Below are 7,435 nucleotides of genomic sequence, written 5' to 3' on the forward strand. Positions count from 1 at the left end.
TACGGTCTGTAAACACCGACACCCCTCACTACAGGACCGGGTCAGTGTGAGACGTCACACACCTTCCACAGTGTACGGTCTGTAAACACCGACACCCCTCACTACAGGACCGGGTCAGTGTGAGACGTCACACACCTTCCACAGTGTACGGTCTGTAAACACCGACACCCCTCACTACAGGACTGGGTCAGTGTGAGACGTCACACACCTTCCACAGTGTACGGTCTGTAAACACCGACACCCCTCACTACAGGACCGGGTCAGTGTGAGACGTCACACACCTTCCACAGTGTACGGTCTGTAAACACCGACACCCCTCACTACAGGACCGGGTCAGTGTGAGACGTCACACACCATCCACAGGGTACGGTCTGTAAACACCGACACCCCTCACTACAGGACCGGGTTAGTGTGAGACGTCACACACCTTCCACAGTGAACGGTCTGTAAACACCGACACCCCTCACTACAGGACCGGGTCAGTGTGAGACGTCACACACCTTCCACAGTGTACGGTCTGTAAACACCGACACCCCTCACTACAGGACCGGGTCAGTGTGAGACGTCACACACCTTCCACAGTGTACGGTCTGTAAACACCGACACCCCTCACTACAGGACCGGGTCAGTGTGAGACGTCACACACCTTCCACAGTGTACGGTCCCCATAAACACTGACACCCCTCACTACAGGACCGGGTCAGTGTGAGACGTCACACACCTTCCACAGTATACGGTCTGTAAACACCGACACCTCTCACTACAGGACCGGGTCAGTGTGAGACGTCACACACCTTCCACAGTATACGGTCTGTAAACACCGACACCTCTCACTACAGGACCGGGTCAGTGTGAGACACACACACCTTCCACAGTGTACGGTCTGTAAACACCGACACCTCTCACTACAGGACCGGGTCAGTGTGAGACACACACACCTTCCACAGTGTACGGTCCGTAAACACCGACACCCCTCACTACAGGACCGGGTCAGTGTGAGACGTCACACACCTTCCACAGTGTACGGTCTGTAAACACCGACACCCCTCACTACAGGACCGGGTCAGTGTGAGACGTCACACACCTTCCACAGTGTACGGTCCGTAAACACCGACACCCCTCACTACAGGACCGGGTCAGTGTGAGACGTCACACACCTTCCACAGTATACGGTCTGTAAACACCGACACCCCTCACTACAGGACCGGGTCAGTGTGAGACGTCACACACCTTCCACAGTGTACGGTCCCCGTAAACACCGACTCCCCTCACTACAGGACCGGGTCAGTGTGAGACGTCACACACCTTCCACAGTGTACGGTCTTTAAACACCGACACCCCTCACTACAGGACTGGGTCAGTGTGAGACGTCACACACCTTCCACAGTATACGGTCTTTAAACACCGACACCCCTCACTACAGGACCGGGTCAGTGTGAGACGTCACACACCTTCCACAGTGTACGGTCGGTAAACACCGACACCCCTCACTACAGGACTGGGTCAGGGTGAGACGTCACACACCTTCCACAGTGTACGGTCCGTAAACACCGACACCCCTCACTACAGGACTGGGTCAGTGTGAGACGTCACACACCTTCCACAGTGTACGGTCTGTAAACACCGACACCCCTCACTACAGGACCGGGTCAGTGTGAGACGTCACACACCTTCCACAGTGTACGGTCCCCGTAAACACCGACACCCCTCACCACAGGACCGGGTCAGTGTGAGACGTCACACACCTTCCACAGTGTACGGTCCGTAAACACCGACACCCCTCACTACAGGACCGGGTCAGTGTGAGACGTCACACACCTTCCACAGTGTACGGTCTGTAAACACCGACACCCCTCACTACAGGACCGGGTCAGTGTGAGACGTCACACACCTTCCACAGTGTACGGTCCGTAAACACCGACACCCCTCACTACAGGACTGGGTCAGTGTGAGACGTCACACACCTTCCACAGTGTACGGTCCGTAAACACCGACACCCCTCACTACAGGACCGGGTCAGTGTGAGACGTCACACACCTTCCACAGTGTACGGTCTGTAAACACCGACACCCCTCACTACAGGACTGGGTCAGTGTGAGACACACATCTGGGTTTACAATAAAATGGGAAAAGTAGCTGTTGCTGGGCTTTATTGCATTAATATATCATCAATAATTTGCTCTTAGCTGATTGAACTGAAATATGTGTGAAATAATGAATCGCTTTTTGATAAAAACACAGAACCGTGAAAACATCATGGTCTGTGGATGTAGTGAGGAATGTCTCTGATCTCCAGAGGTCCTGAGGAAAGTATCCTGTGCACCTTTGCAGACATCTGTGTACACTCGCAGAGCACAGGACAATCCTGCACATTCCCACCCAATCAGCACGACACCCCGACACATCCGTCTGACACTGTACCGATCTCCATCTCGCAGTCTGACACTCTCATTCTCCATCTCTCAATCTGATACACTCTCATCCTCCATCTCTCGCTCTGTCTTATACATTCTCATTTCCATCTGTTTCTCTCTCTGATACACTCTCATTTCCATCTGTTTCTCTCTTTGATACACTCTCATTTCCATCTGTTTCTCTCTCTCTGATACACTCTCATTTCCATCTGTTTCTCTCTCTGATACACTCTCATTTCCATCTGTCTCTCACTCTGATACACTCTCATTTCCATCTGTTTCTCTCTCTGATACACTCTCATTTCCATCTGTTTCTCTCTCTCTGTGATACACTCTCATTTCCATCTGTTTCTCTCTCTGATACACTCTCATTTCCATCTGTCTCTCACTCTGATACACTCTCATTTCCATCTGTTTCTCTCTCTCTGATACACTCTCATTTCCATCTGTTTCTCTGATACACTCTCATTTCCATCTGTTTCTCTCTCTCTGATACACTCTCATTTCCATCTGTCTCTCACTCTGATACACTCTCATTTCCATCTGTTTCTCTCTCTCTGATACACTCTCATTTCCATCTGTTTCTCTCTCTGATACACTCTCATTTCCATCTGTCTCTCACTCTGATACACTCTCATTTCCATCTGTTTCTCTCTCTGACACTCTCATTTCCATTTCTCACATCGAGCAAGTCAGTTGATCTCTAACCACAGATTCCCACAAATGGAGAGAGGGAGATTGGGACAGGGCGTTGGAGAACAGAGTGCAGAGACGGTATAATGTGTCCTCAGTCTGCAAGGGTTTGAAGGGTTGAAATCCAAGGGATCTTTGACATTCCTGAATATTATTTGGAAGTGAAGCTGATGAGTTGCATTGCTATTGCTTGTTATGCTGCTCAATAAACATGGAACTGTCCGAATGCAAGGTTCTGAGAGATGTGTTCCTTTTATATCATCTGTAATTGCGGGTCAATGTGGAGAGCTGAGCATTGGCGCCCTCTGCTGGGGAGAGTGGGCAGGGCAGAAACGGTGGGTGGCGGGAGGTCAGGCAGTGTGTGTACAGGTCATTCGTGTGGGTGGCTGGGATAGAGGGTGCGCAAGACCCTTCCTGGACCTGGGGGAATTTGCAGTGTGTGTCCTGACGGGGTGGGGGGTGTTTTGAGTGATAATGAGGAGGTGGAAAAAGAAATTGGATCTTTACTCTCTCAGGTGCCTCTTTAGTTCCCCTCCCTTCCTGTAAGCTCATTCTGTCCTTCCCCCTCTACCCCCCCCCCCCATGGCACCATATCCCTGTATAGGGAAGAGTTCGTATACCTGCACACTGTCTGTCTTCATCCTTTCCTCCCGTTTCCCTTCTCTCCTCCAATGTTCTCTCTACCCTTCCCACTCTCTCTCATTCTCCCTCACATACATTCACCCCATCCCTCCCTATCATTTTATCACTTTCTCTATCCCATTCTCTTTCACTCCTTGATCTCCCATCCATCTTTCATTCCATTTTCTCTCTTTCATTGCATCTATTTCTCGTTCTTTCACTCCGTCGCTCTCTGAAGACCCCGTTCGATCCCTGTCCCCGTGCTGTGTCTGTGAAATGTCCATTCTCTCCCCTCACCCTCCCTACCTCCCTCAGACCAGGTGTGGAGGGAACAAATCCTCTCTCACCTCCTTGGTAAATGTGCGTCCTTTAGTCTGACCCTGTCCTCTGATACGAGGTTCCCATTTCCTCCCTCCACCTTTCCCACCCTCTCATCCTACCTCACTATATATTTCTCTCTCATTTTCTCAATAACTCTATCCTTTCTCATAACGTTGTTCCTCTCCCATTCATACACCATCTTCCCTCCTCCTCATTCCTCTATCTTCACTTTATCTTATTCTCCCATCCTTTTGTCTCCAGATCCCATCCTCACTCCACCTTTCCCTTTCCCATTAGCTCACTCCCTCTCTCTCCAGCTTCTCTCCATCTTTTCACCTCTCCACTCCATCTCTCCATCCTCCTCCCCTGTTCTTCTCCCGTCCTTTCCACCTCTCCCTCTCTCCACCAGCCGTGCTTTCTCCAGGGGAGCCCGCAGTGAGCCTCAGCACCCCCTCCAGCTCGGCATTCCCCTAGGGCAGGGGAGGATCCAGTCTCCCCCGCAGGGGTCGGGCCTGGATGTCACCGGAGATCCTGGATCCTCACCTACTTCCGCTGGGCTTTGATGATCTCCGGGAACTCGGGTTTGAGTCCTCTCCCTCCCCTCCTCCCACCCAACCTGGAATCCGTCCAAATCTGGCATCCCGGCCAATTCCCTACACAGGGCCGCTGAGAGAGGGTTAATTACTCGGTCTGGGAGAGGAGGCGTTAATTTAAAAAGCAGGGTGCTAATGACCGGGGCCAACGGAGCAGGGTGCTAATGTACGGGGACGGAAGAGGAGGGTGTTAATGTACGGGGACGAAAGAGGAGGGTGTTAAAGTACGGGAACGAAAGAGGAGGGTGTTAATATACGGGGACGAAAGAGGAGGGTCTCAAAGTACTAGGCCAAAGGAGGGGAAGAGGTTAATCCACCAGGCTGGGAGGGGTGGAGGAATTGTGGCAATTAAGAGGTAAGAGTGGCGAATAGGCAAAGGTCGTGGGGCGGGGGTTGAATTTGTTCACCGGAAGGAGAAATCGATATTCATGCCTTCAGGTTCGAGGCTACCCAGACGGAATATACGTTGTTGTCCCTTTACCCTGAGGGCAGCCTCATCTTGGCACAAGTGGAGGCCAAGGACTGACACATCGGAATGGGAATGGGAATGGGAATTAAATTGCTTGGCCACCGGGAAGTCCTACTTGTGGCAGATGGTGCGGAGGTGCTCGATGAGGCTGTCCCACAATTCAGACCGGGCCTCACCAATGTAGAGGAGGCCGCACCGGGAGCACCGGACACAATAGAAGCTGATACTCAGGTGAAGTGTTACCTCACCTGGAAGGGCTATCTGAGGCCCTGAATGGAGGTGAGGGAGGAGGTGTGTGGGCAGGTGTAGAACTCAGGCCATTTGCAAGGATAATGAGGAAGGGAGATGAGTGGGGAGGGACGAATGGACAAGGGGATCGTGGAGAGAGTGATCCCAGCAAAACGCAGAGATGGTGAGGTTGGGGGTTGGGGGGGGGGGATTTGTTCTGCGTTACAATCCCGTTGGAGACTGTGGAAGTTGCAGAGGAGAACGTATTGGGTGCAGAGACTGGTGGGGTGGTCGGTCAGGATAAGAAGAACTCTATCACTATTAAGGTGGCGAGAAGATGTGGTGAGTGCGGATGTAGGGGAAATGGAGGAGATGCGGGTGAAGGCAGCATCAATAGCAGAGGGAGGGAAACCCGGTTCTTTAAAGAAGGAGGACGCCTCTGATGTCCTGGAATGGAAAACCACCTCCTGGGAACAGATGCGGCGAAAACGAGGAAACTGAGGAAAGGGAATAGCATTTTTACATGAGACAGGGTGGGAAGAGGTATTGTTGAGACAACTGTGGGAATCTGTAGGTATATAAAAGATCTTGGTTTTCAGTTTGTTTCCAGAGATGGAGTCAGAGAGATTGAACGGAGAGGGAGGTGTCAGAGATGAACCTAGTGAATTTATGGGCAGGGTGGAAGTTAGCAGCAAAGTTGATAAAATTGACGAGCTCAGCACGGGTACATGAAGCAGCGCCAATGCAGTGGTCAATGTAGCGGAGGAGGAGTGGGGGAGTGCACCCGGGGATGGTTTCAAACATGGATTGTTCTACGTAGCCAGCGAAGAGGCAGGCCTAGCTGGGGCTGATCGAGTGCCCATGGTCACGTCTCGAGTTTGGAGAAAGCGGGAGGAGGTGAAGGAAAAATTGTTCCTGGGGAGGACCAGTGCTGCCAGACGGAGGAGGGTGGTGGTGGAGGGAGATTAGGTGGTTCTTTTGTCAAGAAGGAAACAGAGGGTTTTGAGGCCTTCTTGATGGGGGATAGAAGTGTTCAGGGACTGAACATCCATGGTGAAGATGAGGCGGTCAGGGCCAGGGAATTGAAAGTTACTGAGGGGATGGATTTCACCTTTCACCCTGAACCCATCACCTCTAGTTGTAATCTCACCCAACCTCAGTGGAAGAGTATGTTTGCATCTATACGCCTCGGTTTTGCACACTGTAGGAGTGGGATCCATTGCCATTGGAGGCCCCAGTGAGCCTCAGCAACACCCCCTCCCCCGCTTGTCACTCTCTGCAAACTTTGATAATCTTCCTCACTGTCCACTACACTCCCAAACTTGGTGTCATCCGCAAATTTTCTGATTTAGTAAACCATGTTATCACGCTGATCATTGATATAGATGACCAACCATGGATCCAGTACCGATCCACTCGTCACAGGCCTCCAGTCAGAGAGGCGACCATCCACTGTCACTCTCTGGCTTCTCCCACAAAGCCAATGTCTCATCCAATTTACTCTCTAACGTCAAATGCCGAGCGATTGAACCTTATTGACCAACCTCCCATGCCGTACTTTGTCAAATGCCTTGCTAAAGTCCGCGTAGACAACATCCAATATCTTGTCTTCATCAACTTTCCTGGTAATTCTCTTGAAAAACTCTATCGAATGTACCAAACACAGAGCCATGCTGACCATCCCGAATCAGTCCATGTCTATCCCAATACTCATGTACCCGGTCCCTTAGAATATTTTCCAATAAACTTCCCATCACTGATGGCGTGTTTACCTACCTGTAATTCCCTTGTTTCCATGGTGAATTTTCTGTTCGGATTCAGAACTGGATTCTCCATTGAAGACCCGGTTGTTCTAGATATTCTCACTCGAGGTTTGTGATTCCTGATGTTCCACTGGGATCTGTACAAGGAAGGTATGATGAAGATTTATTAAACTTTCCGTAGGCTGCGTCAGGAGTATTGTATCAGATCTCAGCGCCTCATTATTGGAAAGATGCCGAGGCTTTGGAGAGAGTGCAGACGAGGTTGACCAGAATGTTGCCTGGATTGGAGGGCATGTACTATTACAAGGCTGAGCAAAGTGGGGTTGTTTTCTC

Source organism: Hemitrygon akajei, unplaced genomic scaffold (genome assembly GCF_048418815.1).
Source record: "Hemitrygon akajei unplaced genomic scaffold, sHemAka1.3 Scf000088, whole genome shotgun sequence".
NCBI lineage: Eukaryota > Metazoa > Chordata > Chondrichthyes > Myliobatiformes > Dasyatidae > Hemitrygon > Hemitrygon akajei.